Genomic DNA, 20835 nt, shown 5'->3' with positions numbered 1-20835 from the left:
GAAATGAGCTGAATTTGTAAAGGGGTTAATTGGCAATGGGAGAAAAAAAAAAACTTCCCATCAATCAGAACTGTTCAAAAGTGGAATGGGGGATGTTTGTAGTTAGTAATGGACTCTTACTAGGAGTCAAGTAAAGTCTGGAAAGTCACTTGTGAGTGGTATTGTTAAGTGGATCTTCAGTCAAATACTGCTTAGACTAGACTCCCTCTGAGGTCCCTTCCAAGTTTACATTTCTGTGATTCTAACACTAGTCATCTGTGAGACCTTGGGCAAGTCACTTGAACTTCTGACCTTTACTTCCTTTCTATAAAATGAGGGGATGATATCTAAAATTCTTTTTAACTCTAATCTATGGAAACAAAACCAAGTTCTTACAAGAATATAGGAAGGGTCTTAGGCCAGTGACTTGTGGACTATTGTATTACTTTTGGCAGAGAGCCAGGGCATGTGTTAATGGATATCTTTGAAAGAACAAGGGCTGAGCCAGCTAGGGTAGGGATTAGATCAGTCAGATATACAGATATGTTAATCAGGATTGAAATGGAAAATGAGAAGATTTCCTGGAAATTGACCCATCCTCTCCCCACACACAAAGATTTTTTTCCAGAAGGGAGGAGGATTTCCTCAGTTAAATAAGAGGGCCAGGACATGGAAGGTAACAATGAATAGAGAAGGGATAAGAATAAAGGTGGATTCTCTTCTTCCTTCCTCTTGGGAGGGAAAACAGGATCCTGTGGGTGGATTTTCTCTATTCCTCCCAGCCGGAGTCCATCTGTTTGGATATTTTCTTCCACTTCAAGGAGACAGAAGATTATTTAAAAAGACAGCTCTGAAAAATATCAATCTGGGGGAGAGGAATTCATTATAGAAGACCTATATTAAAAAGTCTGTCAATGACACTTCTTATAAGCATGACCTTGGTAAGTCATTTAACCAATGACCCTTGATTTCATCTTCTGCAAAATAAGATAATTCTACTAGATGTTCTTCAAAGTCCCTCTCAACTCTAAATACAGGTTTATGAGGGTTTTTTTTTAGTTCAATAAGTATTTACTAAATATCTATAACATGAAAATAAGACAAAGTCCATGTTCTTAAAGTAGCTAATGACTTAGTAAGAAAAATAAGATGAATAAATACATAATCATGACTTTAATTAATTCATAAATGAACAAACATTTGTGCCTTCTATGTCAGGCACTATGCTAGGTGCTTGAAATACAAAGATAAACATTATAGGGATTCTGTCCTCAAGAGGCATACATTCCACTGGGGAGAAAACATGCACGTATACAAGTGTATGCAAAAGCTATACAAAATCAACATAATATAATTGTGGCAGCAATATAATTACACCAGCAGCTGGAGAAATAAGAAAAGGTCTTCAATAGAAGGTGGCATCTGAAGGGAGTTTTGAAAGAAATCAGAGGTTCTTAGAGGTAGAGGTGATGACAGAGTACATTCCAGCCAAGGTCCTATAGGAGGCACAAATGTTTGTGGATTCATGATTTAATCCAAATCCTATGATTCTAAGGTTTCAATGAAAGAAAGGGGAATGGATGATCCAATGCTATGGGTGAGGAATAGCAAGGCCAGTTGGCCTGGACCATTGAGTTCATGAAGGGGTATAATAAACCTAGAAAGGTAAATTGGACAGGCTTTTAAGTGTTGAATGCATAGCAATGTAAACAAATGCTATAAGTTATTAAAGAAGGGAAAAATCATGACCTTCTGAAGGGGATCAGGGAAACCTTAGCATCATAGGATTTGGATTTGGAAATGGCCTTAGAGATCGTCTGGCTCAATCACCTCACTTTAAAGTTAGGAAGTTGATACTTCCTAACTGAGTGACCCTGGGCAAGTTACTTAACCCCAATAGCCTAGCCCTTATAGTTCATGTTTCTTAGAATTGATACTGACAGAAGGTTAAAAAAACCTTTTAAGTTAAGAAGTTGAGCCCAAGAGAGGATAAGGAAGTTTCCTAAGGTCATAGGCAATAAGTTATAATGGCACCATTTGAACTTTGGTCTTCTGATTCCAAACCTAGCTCTTCAAGAATGCATTGGTAGCAGGCAACTTCATGGAAAAGGTGACATTTGAACTGGACCCTGAAGGCTTTCAATGGCAATGGCTCCCTGGTAGTGGGTTGTCTGCTGCTGTCTAATGTTCTTTCAAAGTGTGTTAGACCCCATCGCCTGCAATTACTCCCAGCTGCAAAATTGTATGCACGAACTGTTGCAGTGGCAATTTACTGATTGTGAGCTCAATCAGCCAATTGTGAGCACAATTAGCAGCTCCTACCACATTTGGAAGGAGCCAGGGGATGATTGCCTAAGCAATTAGCCATTTGTGGGCTGATCTGTCCGTTTGTACAATTTTGCACTCTCAAACAATAGTACGTGCAAAAATTGTGCACGAAGAGTAATTTTGAAAATGTATCTGTGTATAGGGAATTATAGGACTTAGAGCTAGAAGGAGCCTCAGAAATATTGAAGTTCACTCTCCATTTATTAGAGATTATGGATCTGCGGGCCAGAGAATATCCTATTCAAGGTTACATAATCAATTAATCAATCATTAAATATATCAACAAGCATTTATTAAGAATTTACTATGTTCCGTGTCTATGCTAGGTGTTGGCGATGCAAATTCAAAGACTGAAACAATCACTCCTCTCAAGGAACTTAATTTTTTTTAAGAAAGACAACATGAACACATATTTGCAGAGTAAATATGAAGAAAATAAATCCCTTTCTCCTTTTCTCCCTCCCTCCCTCCCTCTCTCCCTCCCTCTCTCCCTCCTTCCTTCCTTCCTTCCTTCCTTCCTTCCTTCCTTCCTTCCTTCCTTCCTTCCTTCCTTCCTTCCTTCCTTCCTTCCTTCCTTCCTTCCTTCCTTCCTTCCTTCCTTCCTTCCTTCCTTCCTTCCTTCCTTCCTTCCTTCCTTCCTCCCTCCTTTTGTGTGTTCATTTGTTTGTTCCTTTTTTCCCCCCTAGGATGGCCTAAAGTCTTCTGAGCAGCCTGAACTCTAGGTTTAATGGTTGGTCTGTTCTAGCTGAGAACAGATTGGATAATCCAAGAATGTGTAAAAGTAGCTTCAGAGACTATAGTCTCAATAGGCTCCTGGGATGACTGGTAGGTGTTATAGTGACCTTTGGTTTGGTGAAAGGGGGCTCTTTGAGACCTGGCAAAGCATTACCTCATCTGAGTCCCCTCTCCCTATCACAGAGTACTCAAAGTCACTTCCCTTAGATCATGGCCATGGGGATTTAAATCACTGGGGTTCTTCTGACTCTGATCTTTGTTGAATGAAGTCTTTCCTTCCGAATAGAATCATATTTCTTCTATTCAGGTATTTCTTTTCTTGATCAAATTTCCCATGATCCTGGAGAGTCCCTTATATGGCCAGAGTGCTCAGATGGTATCTCCACATGGAAGAAATGAGAGAGAAGACAGTATCTCTTCATGTAAGGGATGTAACAGAGCTGCTTCCTAGAAAATTAAATGACATATAAGGGAAGTGTCTCGGAGAATCAAATTGCAAAAAATGTGTAATTATTCTGTAACTAATTTTGTTTGGCTTTTCAAGTGCTGAAAAGGATGTTCTTTGGCTATGGAGTCGTTTTAAAAAATACTTTCAGCTTTATCTTCCTTCTTTTGGCTTTTGTGCTTCTGGGGAACTTCATGATTCATGAAAAAAGTAGAACCTATGAGCTTATAAGATCAAAAGATCCAGAGGGATCCTGACTGTAAAAACCAGACTGTTGCATTGCATGGAGACATCAATGCTCTAAGGAGCAAGCAGTGATCTTCACAGGACTTTTGGATGTGAATTCAGTGGGATGAGTGCTAAATTGGAACTAAGTTAAGTTATGAACCTAATTTCCTGTTCCTAATTCATGACTTAGGATGTTTAGGTGGGATTTTATCCCCATGGTATTGGGGGAAATGTTTGTGAGGTTTTTTTTTCCTGCTCTATCTGTGAAGTAAATAACCCTTTGTAAAACTATGTGTAGCTTTTTTTAGTAGTTTAATTAATTTAGTCATTAATTAATTTAATTAAGTAGTTAAATGGAATTGGGGTGCTAGTCATTGGGTCCTTAAAATGGGGGAACACAACCAGTAGAGTTTCTTGACAATGGCAGAAAAAGTCACTCCAAACTCCTCAAGGCACCATAGAATTCTAAAAAAGAAATATAACAAAACTGGTCCCAAGACAGTGAGGCAAGAACACATTCATTATTGGGGGATCATAGATAGGACTTAGAGCTAGAAAGGACCTTTGAAGACATCCATTTTAACTTCTTCATGTTTTAGAAGAAGAAATTGAGACCTAGAGAAAGGAAATGACTAATCTGAGGCCACACAGCTAACAAAGAGCAGAGGCTGGTTTTAAACCCAGGACTTTTGCCTCTAAATATCATGTATCTTTTATTCTACTACATTGCCTCTTCATTGTTCTTTTTCTACCCACCACAAAACAAGCACTTATTAAACACTTTTTTTTTACAATTTAATTACACAATCATGTATAAAATGGGATTAGTATAGCCAAGAAGCATAGTTAATAGAATGTTAGACTTGGATAAGGAAGATTAGAGTTCAAATCCTACCTCAGATACCTACTAATTGTGTGATCCTGGGCAAGTCACTTAACCTCTGTCTCAGGTTCCTCATCCATAAAATGAGAATAATAGTACTTACCACCCAGGGTTGGTGTGAGGATAAATTGAAATAATATTTGTAAACCTTAAAGTGCTATGTAAATTCTAGTTGTTAGCTGGGTACTAAAGAGATATTCTGCTGTCCAATGAGAATCAATAGACCCAAGATGAAATGAAATACTATTCTTGTTCTTAAAAGCTATATACACTTCCCTGATAATAGTCAATGTCAGTCATTTAATTATAGTTAAAACTCATGCTGGACTCATGGAGGGGGAAGAAACTGGAGGCTCTAAGTCTTTGGTTGCCATTGACCATTGTCTGACGTACCTGCCACATTTTCACAGCTGTACCAGAGCAGATCTGGCAAAGGTTCTATTTAGGGGAAAAAATCAGATACTGCTTCGATGCTCCCTGATTTTGTCTCTCTTTTCTGTTTCTCAGTCTCTGTTTCTCTGGCTCCCTCCAACCTTTCTTTCTCTCTCCCTTTCTACTATCTCTCTTCTTTCTTTTTTCTTAAGGGTAGGAAATGAAATAAAGGTTTTTTTCTGAACAATAATACCAATAATGATTAATCATGTACTCGTGCTATAGGAACCATGGTCTTGGCACCTTCCTTATCATCCTTCAACTATCCATTCTTGGTCTATTGCCCTGGGCTTATTGCTCTTGATTAGATAAATTGATACAACATAAATATTGATAAATTTCCTATTTTCTTTCAGGACACAAAGAGTCAGAAACAAAACTCTCTCTACATATATACATCTACAGATGCAAAAATACAAATATATGCATATGTAGAAGGATACAAAGATGCACATGTGCAGGCACACAAGTGCTGGATGCATCACATGTTTGATCAATATATGTACATGTATGTAATTAAGTGTATATATGTACATGCCCAATTACCTAAGTATTTCTCCCCAAATTTAGGATATATGCTATATGATGTATGATGGATATGTCCATCCTCAATTCCTTTAATTGATCTCTCTTTGGTAGAGTTTCTAGTCCTTGTACTGTATTGACATCCCTCTTTGGGTATGCTCTAGCTTGTTCATAGTCTTCCTAAAAGGCCATGCTCTAAATTAAAACATGAGGGAGAAGTTAGATTTACTTTAACCAAGGCATACTACAGAGTTGCTTTCATCCCTTCATGATCTGGACATTATGTGTCCTTTAATAGGGCCTAAGAGGGCACCCCCTTCTCTGGCTGCCATATCACACTATTAACTTATATTGAGCTTATTGTCCACTAAACCTCCCAGAAGTACCTTTTTGTCCAAACTATTATCCCTCCTTGCCTGCCCATTCTCTGCTTATGCAATTAATCCTCTTACTCCCCCTCCTCCCTTTTAACCCAAGTGTAGACCTTTATAATTATCCTTATTAAATTTCATCTTATTGGATTTAGGCATCGTTCTGTCAATATCTTTTTGGATCTTGACTCAGCCATCTTTTTTATTTCCTAAGAATGAAATGATGCTTTAAGAGACAACTCTCCCTCCTGGGACAGCTCTTAATAAAATGCTTTTCCATGACCAAATGGCACGTGTGGGACAAGCAGCTTGTGTCAGTAAATACCACTTGGTTTCCTTATTTCTCTCAGCAGACTTGAGCTGAGTCACCAGTCGGCATGACATGGCACTGTTGGGAGACAGCAGCACCAGTGGATATAATAGTATTTAGGGATGAAATGAACACTAGAGAACATTTTTTTGTCTTCTTCATTTTTCAGGTGAGGAAACTGAGGTCTAGAGAGGGGAAGTGACTTTCCTAAGGTCATAGGATCATAGGTTCTTATATTTAGAGATAAAAAGAAACTCCAGGGATCTATTAGAATATAAACTCCTTTATGGCAGGGACTGATTTTGCTTTTTTCCTTTGTATAGGTGTACCTTGGAGATATTGTTGGTTCAGTTCCAGACTACCACAGTAAAGCAAATATTGCAATATAGTGAGTTATGTGAATTTTTTGGTTTTCCAATTTATGTGTACACTATGCTATAGCTTATTAAGTATGTAATATTATTATATTTTTAAAAATAATGTACATACCTTAATTAAAAATACTCTATCTCTAAAAAATGCCTACCTTCATCTGAGTTGTTTTTTTTTTTTGAATCATAATCTTTTTGTCTTGATGTCAATGGCTGTTGAATGCTCGGGATGGAGGTCACTGAACATTGGTGTGGCCCTGATGAATTCTTCAAATAAGACAACAATGAAGCTTGCTGCCTTGAGTGACTCTTCTTTTGAACACTTAGAGGATAATGTAGGGTTATTAATCAGTCTAATTTCTATGTTGTTGTGTCTCAGGAAACAGGGATGCCTGAGGAGAGAGGATGGGAAGGAGGGAGGGAAAGGAGAGAGAGAAAGGGAGGGAGAGAGAGAGACAGACAGACAGACAGAGACAGACAGACAGAGAGAGAAAGAGACACAGAGAGAGAGAGAGAGAGAGAGACAGAGAGAGAGAGAGAGAGAGACAGAGAGACAGAGAGACAGAGAGACAGAGACGAGACAGAGAGAGACAGAGAGAGACAGAGACAAGGTGGGGTCTGGCAGATCAGTAGAGTAGTTGGAACACACATAACATTTATCGATTAAGTTTGCTATGTTATATATGGGCATGGTCTGTGGTGGCCCAAAACAATTACAAGAGTAACATCAAAGATCACTGATCACAGATCACCACAACAGTTTTCAATATTGTAAGAATTACCAAAATGTGACATACAGACATGATGTGAGCAGATGCTGTTGGAAAAATGGTGCAGATAGACTTGCTCGACTTGAGTTGTCACAAACTTTCAATTTAAGAACACACACATACAAACAGTATCTGCAAAGCTCAATAAAATAAGGTATTCCTGTTCCCTCAAAACTTAGCACAGTGCCTGGCACATAGCAAACATTTAATCAATACTTTAAGTGATTGGTCTAGTCAAAAGCTGTATTTGCAGATGAAGAAATTGAGGCCAAGAGAGGGGGCAGTAACTTGCCAGGAAGTAGCAGAGCTGGAATATAAACACAGGACCTCTGAGCCCAGTCCAGCATGTTTTGGGCTATGTTATGCTTCTTTGAAAGCCTAGGTCTTATTCTCTCTCTCCTGATACCTCATTTAACTTAACCTCCAAGGAAAGTCCTTACCTCGGTTTCTCCCAAATGTGCAATGAGCAGAAGGCTGTTTATTTATTTATGATGTCCATTCCATACTATGGATGAGAGATGTCCAAGTGCAAGTATTATTACAAGGTCCAATTTAGTGTCCAGAAAGAAGCAATCCTGATAGAAATCTTTCATTTAATTAAAATTGATTTTAAAATTGCCTGATCAATAATGAGTTAAAAATTCATCCCAGCCTCAGTGGGAGTAGAAAGGCTTCAGAGCAGATCAGAGGAGAGTGGTTTGTCTCAAGAGCCTGGATCTGGCCTGAAATTCTCTTGCTCTTGGCTACAGGCCCTGGGTCACTTGGTGTATAATGGTTTATCCTTTGGCTCAATTGGCTAACTACTCACTCTCTGAAAAGGGTTCCAACCAAGGAGCTAGCTCTTGTCTCTTGCAATGTTAGTTTGGGTGCTTTAAAAATACAGGAATCAAGTGCCATTTGGTATAACTTAGTCTGCAACATTGAAAAAGGGAAGGAATTTAGAATTCTTCAGCAGTGTAGTTGGAATAGATCTTAGAAATTCTGGGTCAAGTCTCTCATTTTAGAGATGAAGAAACTGAAGATCCAAGAGAATGGCAGACTTAGCCAAGGTCTTATCAGTAGCAAGTGAGAGAAGTAAGAGTTGAGTCCAGATCCCCTGCTTCCAAATTTAGCAGTCTTTCTACTTTGCCACCAAATTGACTACTTCTCAAGGACTGGCAGAAAAACACAATTTGACTATTCTGATCAAGTAGGAGAATTCCATTCAATTCATTCAGTTCTCTTTTATCCCAATCAGCATCACTGTCATGGAGACCCTCATTCCCACAAATCCAGATTGTCAGGTAGGCATCCTAATTGCAATAGGCTCCCAATTGTTCTTCTGTATTCTAAATATCTGCTGGTTGCAACCCATCTTTCACAGTCTCCAAAGGGATCAGTGATCTCATTGATGTGGGTGTATTTTTTTTAAACCCTTACCTTCTGTCTTGGAATCAATACTGTGTATTGGTTCCGAGGCAGAAGAGTGGCAAGGGCTAGGCAATGGGGGTCAAGTGACTTGTCCAGGGTCACACAGCTAGGAAGTGTCTGAGACCAGATTTGAACCTAGGACCTCCCATCTCTAGGCCTGGCTCTCAATCCACTGAGCTACCCAGCTGCCCCCTGTGTGGGTGCATTTTTCACTGATAGAAATAGCAACTCCTTTACCCTGGGTCATTCTAGGAGATTCTTGTTTATGTATTCCCCAAAGTTTGTCACAGGGGTTGGGCAGATACCTGAAATGCTAAGGAATTTACTTCATTTCTCTTGATGTCTTAAAGATGCTGCTGGAAAATGTGGGCTGACTCTTGCCGTGTAACCAATCTAGCTTTTTAATTTTTTAAAATCTCTTATCTTTTTGTGGACATCCTGTATGCTGCTCAAAATAGTCCCTCTACTGCTCAAAAACCTTAAATAGCTCCCTCTTACTGAATGATATCTAGGCCACTTAGTTTAACCTTCAAGCAACTCTACAATCTGGATCCACCCCACCTTTACCCAACCTTATCTCGTGCTTTCCATGGATGCTTTATGCTGCAGCAAAGCTGTCATATTTGCTATCTTACAGAATCAGAAATTCTCAGTGTTCATCTAAGCTGATGCTCCAGTTGGAAGCATAAACTCCTTCTATAAGTTTCTGACATGCAAACGGTCTGTATTTTGAGACCCTGACAGTTCCAGACTAGCTCTCCATCTGGCCTTGTCCTTCGATTCAAAAGCTTCATATTCGTATCAGATTCTGAATTCTAGAGAATTATCTGGATGAAGTTAGAATTCAAAGGAGGGCATGGCATAGGGAGTGATGATGTCTCCTTAGAACGCCCACATGGATCCTCATGTTCTTCCTTGGACTTCGTGTTCTGTCTTTGGCCTTGTGGTCAATTATGGAGGCTTACATGGTAGCAGAGACAAGCTAGGTGGCACTGGGGATAGAGTACCAGGCCTAGAGTCAGGAAGACACATCTTTAGTTCAAATCTGGAATCAGACACTTACTATGTTTATGATACCTTGGGCAGGCAGCTTAACCCTGTTTACCTAGTTCTTCATGCATAAAATGAACTGAAGAAGGACATGGCAAACCACTCCAATATCTTTGCCACAAAAACCCCCGGGCCACAAAAAACTAGACACAACTGAAATGACTGGACAGCAGACATGGTAGCAGGGAAATATCATTCTAGAAATCCAGACAAAGTTCCTGTTATAAGGAGTTTTGTCCTAGAATTCTCTTTAATAATGAGGCAAGAGTACCCGAGAGATCCTGAACTTTTCTTGAGAGGAGTCAGGCAGAAAGAGGAAGAATGTAACGTCCACTGGATGATCAGTTCCCTGTAAATAATATTCCATACCTTTTTAACTATACTACGCAGCCAGAGGTGCTGTCCCCTTTTGGTTATTACTCTCAGATATATTATCACCCATGTTCTACTTTCTCTGGCCTATGTGCTGTCCACGATCCACTTGGGACTCGTTACTGCTCATGCCCCTTCTGAATCACAGTTCCAGACCCCTTCCCTCCTTGGTCCATTCTGATAAAGAAACTCAAGCTATTTGTCCCAAGTCATGCATGCATTTTAACACTGGCCTTTGGGAGACAGTGTCCTCACCCTTGTAGTATATCCCACCAGTTGTCCAGGCAACAAACTTACTAAGCACTTACTATGTATCAGGCACTGAACTAAGTGTTATGAACACAAATTCTTACAAAAACCATCCCTGCCCTGAAGGAGTTAAAATTCTAATAGAGGAGACATTGTGAGAATATATATAGAATATATTATATATATATATGTATATATATATATATATAAACTCTCTCTCTCCATATATATATATATGATAAATAGAGTTCATGGAAGACAATCGGAAGCACTGATAAAGCGATTTCAAACCAGGAAGGTCAAGCCATCACACTGTTGTGGGTGGTAGGAGGGACTTTTAAATAAGTTAAATTTTACTTTAAGGTAGTTATCTTCTATTACCATGAGTTGGGTCCTCCCTTGCCTTTCAGACTATGTCTAGCTTACATGCCTATGAATTTAAGGTTTTTTTTTAAACCCTTTCTTCACATCAACCCTTTGAGGGAGGCAATGCAAGTATCATTTCCCCCATTTTACCAAAGGAAGAGTAAAGGCACAGAGAGATGGACTGATTTGGCCATGATCAAAGAACTAGTAAGCATCAACCAAGTCTTTTGATTCTAAGTCTAGTACTCTATCATCATCCCATACTGCTCCTCCAATGAGATCTCTTTAAGTTTCTGCAGCTTGATACCACTACCCAAGGGCTAGACTGAGAGCAGGGGACATATTTATATACTCAGAGATACTAGGAATCTGACAAATGAGATAGATAGGTGGTTCAGTAGATCGAGAGCTAGGTCTAGAGACAGAAAGTTGTGGATTCAAATCTTCCCTCAGAAAAAAAAAATCTGGCCTTAGTCACTTTCTAGCTGTGTGACCCTGGGCAAATCACTTAAGCCTTTTTACCTAACCATCATTCTTTTGCCTAGGAACCAATACACAGTATTGATCCTAAATGGAAGGTAAGAGTTTTAAAAAATATATCATACACGTCAATCAACTGATTTCATGAGTCAAATATATTTTCTCTTGATTATACTCATATTTATAAGAAAATATGTTCTTCCATATATATGCAATTCAATTTGATGGAACATTGATTGAGCCCTTAAAAATAGCTAGCATTTAGATAGTGCTATAAGGTTTACAAAGCCCTTACAAATATTGTTTCATTTTCTCTGCCCACCATCCCTGTGAGGTAGATGCTATTATGATCCCTACTTTACAGACGAGGAAACTGAGGCAGACAGAGATTAAATGACACAGATCTAGTAAGTGTCTAAAGTTAAATTTGAATTCAAGTCTTCCTAACTCTGGTCCTAGGACTCTCCTAGCTGGCCATACATTTTCTACAGCACCTTAAGGCTTGCAAAACACTTTGTTTATAATATCCATAAAGAAGATAGTGCAAAAAATGATTTTCCCATTTTACTCTAAAGAAAACATGCTCAGAGAAGGTGAGTCAAGCAGCCAGTCAGCCTCGGGTTTGGCATTCAAACCCAGGTCTTCTGACTGAAAGTCTTACACTCTGCTGTTCCAGAGGAAGAGAACCTGTACTAACTGACTCTTGAGATTCCCCCAGAGCAGTGGAAGGACAAAGGGGAGTCTTTTTCTAGAAGCTGAGCCTTCTCGTTGTTGGAACAACAGCTGGGTTGTTGAGAGGTGCTCTGTACACTTGGTAGTCATGACTGTAGGGTAGGCATCCTTCTGGATAATGGCTGACATCACAGGCGGCAGCTGGTCTGGGCCCAGCCCTTGGCCCAGGTTCCCTAAAGCACTTACAAACACAGACAGAAGAACGTACTTGATATTTTTTATTAATTGCTTGGCATATGTTGCTGGTAACACATCCTGACTAAGTACCATACGCCTAGTTTTAGAGAGAAGGTCTTCCCCTGGGTGGGCTGGGCTGATAGGTAAAAAAGGCCAAGTCCCTTGGTCAAAAATGCCTCTTTAGCTGAAAATAAGACTCAGGCTACTCTATTTCAAAAGTTTCTTGACTTTTTATTCCCCTTGTGCTATGGGAAATGGGGTCCTTTTGTTGGCAGGGGATGGGTGGGGGGAAATCTGGGTGCTTATGCTATGTGCATAGCTGAGCAATGAATGGCATGCTTATTTTTCTGTGAGGAAAAGTAATCAGGTACACACTGGATACATTTTGGCCAAAATTTGGAGTTAGACAAAATGAGCCTTTGGGGCTTCCTTCCCCTGACTTTTCCTTTGTGATATTTCCCTTCCAGATTTCTGAATCTCCTCCCCCCAGATCCATCAGAGCTATCCTTCCAGCCCCTGTCCCAGTACTGGTCCCATTAAAAATAAAAGCAAACAAAAACCAAAGCAAACTAAAAATCCTTCCTGACCTCCATCTTTAGTAGCCCGAGGAATCTCCTAGCCAGGTCTAATTTGGTGGTAAGGACTCCAGTCCCGCTGTCAGTCATAAATAAGGGAAGGTAAGCAGGACCTTGTCCTGGGGTGATAGAATTTAGAGGATGGCATGTGTGCTCTTTTATTAGATGGAAACATCTGATATGAGCACCTTGTTGACAAGATAATCAATTAAAATGGAAATACGTGATCTAGCATGCTTTTCAAGCTCCCTGGTCCCCTGGACCTTTTATCTCAGGCAAGATTTTCGTGGTCCTGCCCCACTTTTCTTTCTTGCCAGTCAAGGGCCTCCTTAGCAGGGTCTTCCTAGGTCCCTATCATCTCTCTCCCTGTCCTCGAAGGGTAGTTAGTGCCCCAGGACATTTTTCCCATGGGCTCTTTTGGACCAAGGTTTAAAGTTTTTCTCTGAAATTAATCCTCATTTCAGCTGAATTCATCTTAGCAATTGTGATAGGTATATATTATGCTGTGTCTCCCCCTGTACCCTGCTCCTTCCTCCTCTCCCCCTGAATGAAACAGCATTAAGATCAGAGCCTTCAAGCTAGAAGATATCTCAGTTTACCTGGTCCTATCTCTTCACTTAAAAAAAAATGAGGTATTTGAGTTTTAGAGAGAGGAAGTGACTCATTCAAGCTCACAAGGGAAGAAGTATCCCAACCAGGATCTGAACTCAGGTCCTCTGACATCAAGCATTGTGCTCTTCCCAGTTGCTAGCTAGTTATGACCTTGATCATTTATCCCATGCCTGGATTAAGCTACTAGATTACCCCAGGCCTAATAATACCTAATTTTGGTCCTATCACAGCCTGTTAGCAAGAGTGGGGGCAGCTTGGCCCAGAAAATGGCGCTGCTACATTTCTCCCAAGGCATTAAAGGCTTATTGTTCCCTTAAGTAATCCCTTTTGCCTTTTCATCTACTTTCTCTGATTGTTTCCCAACTTTAGTTGCTAAGATTAGACATGAAGGTGCTAAAACACTGGCTTGTCTCCTGTCCATGGCCAGACTACACAGGGACTCTCTACTTTTCTCAGAGGTTGTGTGCAACAGACTTCAGAAAATATGGCTCATTGTTCTGGCCAATCAATATGAGACTGTGTCTTTGATTTTTTTTTCTTTTTTAGTCCTTAGGAAGAACTGAATGAAAGGTTCTTGGAAACTAGGTTGATTCTGGAGGTAAAGAGAAGTCTTCAGGCAGAGGAGGGTTACTCACTTTAGGAAGTCATTTTATAAGACATTATTGTCCAGACACTTAATAAATAGTTGGAGTTAGCTGGGCCCTTAGAGATCATCTAGTCCAATCTCTATCACTATATAAAAAAGGAACTCAGGATGAAATTGCAGAGTGAAATTCCCTAGGGTCGCACTGCTGGCACTCTGTGTCCAGCTGGGCCTCAAATGCAAGGCCTGGGATCAAACCGGAGGCTCCTAACAACTAGTCCAATGCCCATTGTGATATAGTAATATCACAATGCCTTCCTACAGATTTGGCCTAGATTGGTCCCTCCATTTGGATGGTCCTTTCCATCTGAGAGACATTATGATTCTATAATATGTTAATTTAGTTGACCTGGCTGAATTATTCACTTTTTTGCATTTGTAGAGACCTCGCTAGTGGAATGTCAAAGGCTGCAATGGATGACATACAAGGACTTTTCCAGACTTCCTCCTCAAGCCTCCCTCATCATGGATGTCCAGAAGTTGCCTATATAAGAGGTAGAGATCAGATACTTACATCTTAAACTGGTCAAAGGTCAAAACCAAAATTTCAAGTTGAAAAGTTATATCATAGTTAATTGTTAGTTCAACTTAGATCATAAGTTGAATTGAAAGAGTCCTTAGTGTTTGTCTGTTTTTTGTTTTTCAGATAAGGAAACAGGCCAAGACAGGTTAAATACCTTGCCCAGGATCATACAAGTAGAAGATGATAGAGCCTGAATTCAATCCCATGTCCTGACTTCAAATTCAGCTCTTTTTTTTTATTATTTCATATCATATATTTTATTAAGTCTGATTTCTTCCATTCTTTATAACTCCTCTCCACTGTTTCCCAATCTCCTTTATAGTTTATGAAAATAAAGTCTTGATAGGCCAAGAAAATTGCCCAAGGCCACACAGATAGTAAGTAGAAAATTATAATTGAAATTCTTAAAAAATTCATTCTGAATCTATTATACCACACCCTTTAAAAAAATCTTGCTAACCTAAAGTCACCCCTCCATACTAAAGTGCCATATCATATGGTGCCCAGGATTTTGAGGGGTCGAGGAATCTAATTGCCAAAGCTGAGGTAACCATGGAATACTAAAATGCATACCAGAGCCATGGAATTAGATGACAGAACTGAGGGGATAAACAAAATAAAACGGCAAAAATATGAGTCTGAGAGAAAGTTATTTTTCATAAGAAACACAAATATGAATATGAGCACTGATGCCATTTTTCCTATTTTGGCTGAAGGCTAATTAATATAATTTATGGCTAGGAAAAATAATTAATTTTTATCTTCCTCCACTTAGTGTAATCCTAAGAAGTCACATCCATCTGAATACAGCAAAGGGACATAAGGTCACATGATTTCTTCTCTAGGCCACTAATTCTCCATGTGGGGTCCTACATCTGATCTTGGATTAAAAATATATATTCTTTATTTCTAATCCAGACTTTCCATTTGTTCCCACTTATTTTTAAGCCTGAAGTTAGTAATTATTCAGAAAACAATATTTAATCCTGGTATAGTAATATCTAAGCATGTCTCTATTAAAAATTCTTTTATTACTATGAACTTGATAGGCTTATAATATTACGTTATGACTGAATTTACTCCAAACTCAAATGGGTCCTTCTCTAGCTGGCCCATCCACTCACTTCTCTGCAGTGGGGAACAGAGTTAGATGGGGTCAATAGACTGTGGCTTATCTTGCCCCCAAAAGGCATCCCCAGGCCAAGAAAGGCTCCAAATCAGTGATATGTAGGTGCTACATTCAGGTTTCATGTGTGAATCTTCTGTCAGGAACTGGGGATGTTTAGCCTGAAGAATAGACTTGACCAGGGCTAGAAATGATTGTTATCTGATGGGCTTTTATATCAAAGAGGTATTAGACTTATTCTGCTTGGTCCCAGAGGGTAGAATTAGGAATGATGGGGTGAGGAGGTAGATCACTGCTCATGGGATTAATTTAAGGGAAACTTTTCTAACCATTGAGGGCCATTCAGAAGTAGAATAGTCTACAATTTCTTTTTCACTGGAGGTCTTTGAGTACATGATCGACCAAGGATGATGTGGAGGGGATTTGTGTTCAGAGAGAGGTTGGAAAGTTACTCTCTGAGGCTTCTTCTTCTGGAGATTGTATGATCCTGTAGGTGCCACTGACTTAAAACAATTAATTAGAGGGTGGGAATAAATGAGAAGGAGTACCATTTATAGCTATATACAGCTTTAGTAGTGGACTCTTAGAGTAGGGAGAGACCCCAGAAGAGACTTGGTCTAGCCCTCCTCAGAAGCACAGAGTCCCTCTGCAACCTTTTTATGTGTAGGGATGCATGTGCTCTCCCTCACCATCTTACCAGTATCACTCCCTTGAGTTCAACTAAAGTTTCTACTGGAACTCTGTGTTGATTTTGTCATAGGGCCATATTTCTTCCATATAGTCCATTCTGTCCAATTCTAATAACAGCTAATGCTGAGGAGAATATGGGGCCACGAGGTGGTCTGGAGGGTCTATAGGACATGAAGATCCCAAGAGCATCACCTGGAGTCCAGCCAGCACCAAGTGGTTGCTTTCATCAAATACTCAGTTTCCAGCCAACACTACTGTTCAGCCTGAAGGTCTTGGGGGCGAAAATCACTGGTTATTATTCAAACATGGAGAATATTTGAAACTTACCCTTCAGCCCTAATCTTGTTGCTTATTCCCCTCCCCCTGTAAAATAGCCAAATGATTTCAGTTTTGATTTTAAAAAGAATTTTCCCCCCTGGGGCCAAGGCCTTATATCACAAGCCAAGTTCCAGTCTGGATCAAATGTTATAGCACAGCAATGATCCCCAAAGGCCCTGCAAACCCTCAATGAAAAGACAGAGGGCCATTCATTTCTAAGAGAGGAGTGGGAAGGTCTCATATTCTTTCCAAGGACTGCCAAACCTGCCTCTGCTTCTAATTCCATTCCTTCTGAAAGCACCACCCACCTCATCCTCTGAAAGGACCTAGAGAGGGAAGAAAGCCAGTGAACTTGCCTTTTTAGGGACCTTGAACTCTAGTCCACACCTGCTTGTTTTTCCGTGAGCTAGACAGGAGCCTAGGGGAGATGAGATTCCTATGATCCTCAGGAAAAGGAACTCCCAGCTCAGGGAGTTCCATGGGGACTCCCAAAGCTTCCAAAGACTTTGATTTTTTCACTTTATGGACTTGTGTTTGTGAATTCAGCTCTTAAAAAATAGACTCTACCAAAATGAACAATATTTCAAAGGAAATTTTATGACAGTGTCTTTTATGAATTCATTTGTAAGTGGTTAGGCTTAGTCAGAAACCTCTTTGTGGTCTTTATTCCAAATTGATTCTAGTGAACTAATTTGACTTAAAATAAAGCAAGATATCAGGAGTTAATAGAAAGAGCCCTGAACTTGAGTAAAAGGATTTGAGTTCAAATTCCAACTCTAATGTCCTTCCTTTTGGGGAAGGGTGGTGAGTCTTGACTTCTGATTTCACTGGTGTAGGGCAGTGACTCTCATTTAGTGAACAGAAGAACAACAATGATCCAAGTTGTTCATGCTAAAAGTTCTTTAATGGTGCCTTAAAGAGTGAATTATTATCCAATTATTTACAAATTTTTTTTGCCCTCCATATGCATTTAGAATTTTGGAATTCGTTATTGTAAGCTTTGAATGAAATCTAAAGATATGTTATGAGTAGTATATTAAGTGACTGGAGGTTTCAAAAGGGTTTGTGGAGCAACAAATGTTGGGAATCAGTGATGTTGGGACCTTCCAGTGAAGAAAACTTTCTCTCCCAGTGTTGTTCCTCATTAGACACTACTTGGGGAACCCTGGACAAGTCACTTAAGATCTGTCCGCCTCTGTTTCCTCAACTGCAAAATAGGGATAATAATAACATCTATCTTGTTATGAGGATCAAATGAGATCATATTTGTAAAGCACATAGCAGTTATTAAGTGTTACTACAATCACTACTGGTACTACTACTGCTGCTGCTGCTATTATTAGTACAACTACAATGCAGATTGGTAATTATACATTTAGGGCAATAAGAGGTTAAATGACTTGCCCAGGTCATATAGCCACTATGTGCCAGATAAGAGACTTAAATTCAGGTCTTTGTGCCACTAAAATCAGTACATTCTCCATTATGCTGTGGTACCTTTCTATCCCTTATGGATCTATCTATCCCCATTTCTCTATGTCCCTTAAATCTATGATCCTAAGACATCGACTGACCATTTTTCCATTTTTATTGTCATGCAAAACACAATTCCATCTAGATCATTATTGTAAGAGCACACTCATACATAACCAAAACCCCAAAATAAAACCCTAAATACACTGATGTGAAAGACAACCCCAATAGTTCTTTCTGTGGAGGTGGATCGCCTTCCCTGAACTAACCTTTTTAGAAAGTAGATTTTCACACCTATAAGCATGTCAAGGGCAGCCAGGTGGGCAGTGGATAGAGTGCTAGTCCTGAAGTCATCTTCCTGAGTTCAAATCTGACCTTGGACACTTACTAGCTATGTGACCCTAGCCAAGTCACTTAATCCTGTTGTCTCAGTTTTCTCATCTGTAAAATGTTCCAGAGAAGAAATTGGGAAAGTACTCCAGTATCATTGCCAAGAAAACCCCAAATGGGGTCACAAAGAGTCAGATACAACTTAAAAATGATCAAGCAGTAACAACAACTTTCATGCCTATAGAACTTTAAAAGTGGGGAATAGAAATTGTATGCATATGATATTGTACTTCTTTATATGAAATAAGAGCATTTTCATCTATACAGGTGTTTGGCATCAGGTAAACTGAACATCTGGATGACTGACTGAATTTTTCATATTTCATCTTGATGTTTAGATGCAAGAGAGCCAAGTTTAAAAGACTTTCCATTGGATCTTCTAATTCTTATTTGAATTGGTGTACCTGTTGGATTTCCTCACTGTTGATGACACTAATGCATTCCTCTTGTTGCTGTGAATCAGGAGGGTCACTTTTGGCTCCTTCGCTCTGAGAGCGATGACCACTAGGAAGCATTTAGCATCCGTTCCGCCCTCAGCAGCCCAGGTCAGGCAACTGTCTGGTTTGACTGGCTCTCTATAGCAATCACACTGGAGATAGTTTGAGTACTTTTTCAAAATGCTTTTTCAGATACACACACATAAATTATTTATATTATATATAATTTACATATAAAATTATATTTATATATTATATAAAATTATAGGATATATACTATATAATATAGATAAGATATATAAGATATACAAGATATAGTTTATTTTATATATATATATATATACATAAATATATATATATATATATATATATATATATATATATATATATGATTGAGAATTCACCTGTCACTGCAAGATTTCTTGGTCCCATGACCTTGAGGAAGGAAGAATTCTAACTTCATACCTGTAATGGCCAAATTGTAATAAAAACAAACAACAAAAATGTACGATTTTATGATGAGAGACAGTATAGTATGGGGATAGATGACCAGTTGTGGAGTTGGGAAAGCCCAACTTCAAGTCAGGTCTCTGAGGTATATGTTTATGTAATTCTAGGCAAGTTTTTCAGCCTCTCAGTGCCTACATCTCTACTGAGTATACTAAGCAACTCCCTAAAGCTGTACAGTGAAGAGAAGTTTCCTTATTTGCATTGATTGAAAGGACTGCCTACATTGATAAAACTATAGGTCAACAGCATGCAAAAATAATATTTGAGAAATTTGAATTAATGAATGAAAATAACACTTTGCTAAATTTCTTGAAGCACTTTCTATATGCCATCTCTCTCATTTGATCCTTTCAGGGATCTTCATTAAAACTTCTTATCACATCTATTATTCTTACTTTAAAGATGCAAAAACTGAGGCATTGAGGTATTGTGGGAAAATGCTGGTTTGGAGTCTGGTGAATCAGGTTCTAATTTTGACTGTCACTCACTACATGAGTGACCTTGGACAAGTTCCTTGACTTTTTAGTGTCTTAATTTCCTCATGTGTAAAACAAAGGGGTTGGACTACATGGCCTCTGAGGTCCCTCTCAACGCTATATGATTTATCCATGGATCATAAAGTGTCACAAACATAATTTGAGCCTGGGTTTTCCCTGACTCCAAACCTAGTGCTCCATAGCCTTAGTGTTTCTGTTCTTAGGGAGCCATGGTGGGAAGTTAAAGAGAGACAGGTTTAGACTTGATAGAAGGAAACATTTCTTAATGGTAAAAGATGTCTAAAATAGAATGAGTAGCCATGGGACTTTGTGGCTCCCCTCCAATGAGGGTTCTTCAAGAAAAGGTTGGACTACTACTTGTTAGGGATATTATGGTGAGAAATTTGGTTTAGATTTGGGTTATAGTTGAAGGCTTCTGAGGTCTCTTCCTGCTCAGAGATTCCTTTTTACACACACTCACTGGATGGCTTTTTATTAAGGATCTTATTTTTAAGAGAAATCAGGGACCCAGCTTGTCTCTGATGGCCTTCTTACTGGGCTTGGTGCTCCTTTCCATCCATGACTGTGGTCTGGGAGCAGTTTTGAGGATAGGGGATAAGGCAGACCAAGCCCTGCTCCAGCTGCTTACAGACTGTCTTTGAGTTTCCAGAAAGCTATGGAGTGGGTGTGATAAAAGAGGAGAAGGATGCTGCCCTCTTCTCACCCCCATCCCTGTCCAGGGAAAGGAGGGAGGTTCCCAAATCCTCAGAGAACACTGTGTTCTTGCTTGGTGGAAGTTGCGGGTGGGGGTCTGAGGAAAAGCAGCCTCGATTTCTCAACCTCTGATAA

The sequence above is a fragment of the Monodelphis domestica genome, chromosome 1, assembly GCF_027887165.1.
Source record: "Monodelphis domestica isolate mMonDom1 chromosome 1, mMonDom1.pri, whole genome shotgun sequence".
Lineage (NCBI taxonomy): Eukaryota > Metazoa > Chordata > Mammalia > Didelphimorphia > Didelphidae > Monodelphis > Monodelphis domestica.
The sequence above is the reverse complement of the archived record's forward strand: the minus strand, read 5'-3'. Positions refer to the sequence as shown.